Source organism: Schistocerca nitens, chromosome 2, assembly GCF_023898315.1.
Source record: "Schistocerca nitens isolate TAMUIC-IGC-003100 chromosome 2, iqSchNite1.1, whole genome shotgun sequence".
In the NCBI taxonomy this organism is placed as follows: Eukaryota; Metazoa; Arthropoda; class Insecta; order Orthoptera; family Acrididae; genus Schistocerca; species Schistocerca nitens.
The window spans coordinates 1055778065-1055779859 of NC_064615.1; the positions used below are offsets into that span (position 1 = coordinate 1055778065).

General features: G+C 39.2%; 1 non-coding gene across 1 annotated transcript; it reads right to left on the reverse strand.

The window, feature by feature from the left end:
* Positions 1 to 1470: 1470 nt before the first annotated feature.
* Positions 1471 to 1545, reverse strand: Trnap-cgg (transfer RNA proline (anticodon CGG)). The gene has a single exon. It is a non-coding gene; the product is annotated as a tRNA-Pro (tRNA).
* Between the last annotated feature and the right edge of the window lie 250 nt (positions 1546 to 1795).

Consider the following 1795-nt stretch of genomic DNA (forward strand, 5'->3'; position numbering starts at 1 on the left):
CATATTGTTGAAGTGACAATTTTGTCGAAGAATTAAAAAGCATTTCCTAGCTCCGTAATGTGCATAGCTTAGGTGCGTATACCATATCAATTTGTTTCTGATCCCTTCTGGAATGCATAAAAGCAAAGTGTTGCCGTCTGTGTACGAGCGAATAAACAGAATATTTTAATGTATAGTGTAATTTTGTCTGATTTTTGCGTTGCTCTTGTCTCGTCAAAGCGTTACAATCTCTTTTAGTGTTTCATCCTTCTGCTGTTCTCTCTCTATATCCTGTAATGCTGATGATATAAAGTTTTCGAAAGCTTCTTGTTTGATATACATAATACTATGGTTGTTGTGGAGGAAGGTATTTTCTTTCTCTAGTCGTTTATGCTGAATAGATCTCGATAGTGCGTCGGCAACAATATTCTTCGTGCCTGGAATGTGTACAATAGTAAAGTCGAACTCTTGTAGACATAATTTCCAACGGCTTAATCTATCATGCGTAAGTTTTGCTGATAATAAAAAGTGGATTGCTCGGTGATCGGTATATAATGTGGTATGTCTTCCATATAGATAATGACGGAATCTCTTAAATGCCCATACTACGCATAGCGTCTCTAATTCTGTTACAGAGTAATTGCGCTCTGCTGGAGAAAGTATCCTGCTTGTAAACGCAATATGTTTAACGATTGTCTTACCGTCCTCCTCTACTTCCTGGAAAATATATGCTCCTAGTGCTGTAGTTGAACTATCTGTTGCAATGGAAAAGTTTTTGTTGGGTCAGGATGCGATAACAAAGGTGCCCTTAGTAACGCTTCTTTCAAATTCTCTAATTCAACTTCAGCGTCTTCATTCCATGACCAAACTGTGTTTTTACTTGTGAGCTGGTATAGCAAGGGTGTGTATAATGCTTTATAAGGAATGAATTTTCTAAAATAATTAATAAGGCCTAAAAAGCTCCGAAGTTCCTTCTTATTTGTTGGCACATTGATATCTTTCAAAGCTGGTGCAAGTCTGGTGCAATACTTGTTTGTGAAATGACATGACCTAGAAAATTTATTGAGGCTTTTTCAAATTCAGATTTACGAAGGTTTTTAGTTACACCGTTCTGCTCGAATGTATTCAGTAATTGTTGAAGGGTGTGGTTGTGCTGTTCCCAGTTTTCTGCTGCGATCAGAATGTCGTCTACTTATGTAGTAATTTTGTTTTTGAGATCCTGTGGGATAATTGTATTCATGCCTCGTATAAATGCTGCAGACGAAATCGTTAGTCCAAACGGAACTTTACACAATTGGTAACATTCACCAAAGCAAAGGAATGCCGTATACTTTCTGCAATTTGGATGCAACTAGATTTGCCAAAATACTGATTTGAGATCGAGGTTGGTATATATATATATAGAGGCGCCATGAAACGTTTGCAGTAACTCTTCTAACGTCTGTGGTCGGTCAGTTTCTGTAATGAAACTTCCTGGCAGATTAAAACTGTGTGCCCGACCGAGACTCGAACTCGGGACCTTTGCCTTCCGCGGGCAAGTGCTCTACCAACTGAGCTACCGAAGCACGACTCACGCCCGGTACTCACAGCTTTACTTCTGCCAGTACCTCGTCTCCTACCTTCCAAACTTTACAGAAGCTCTCCTGGTTCGAATGTAATGGCATTCTCTATCGTTATCTTTTCTCTGTCCTTATCCATAGTGTCGTCATTTAGAGATTCATCACAGGCTACCTCTAGTCATAAATGTTCTGACATTTCATTTTCTGTCGGGGAGTGTTGTGTGCTTTCTATGAGCTGTACTGTTCTACCATTTTCA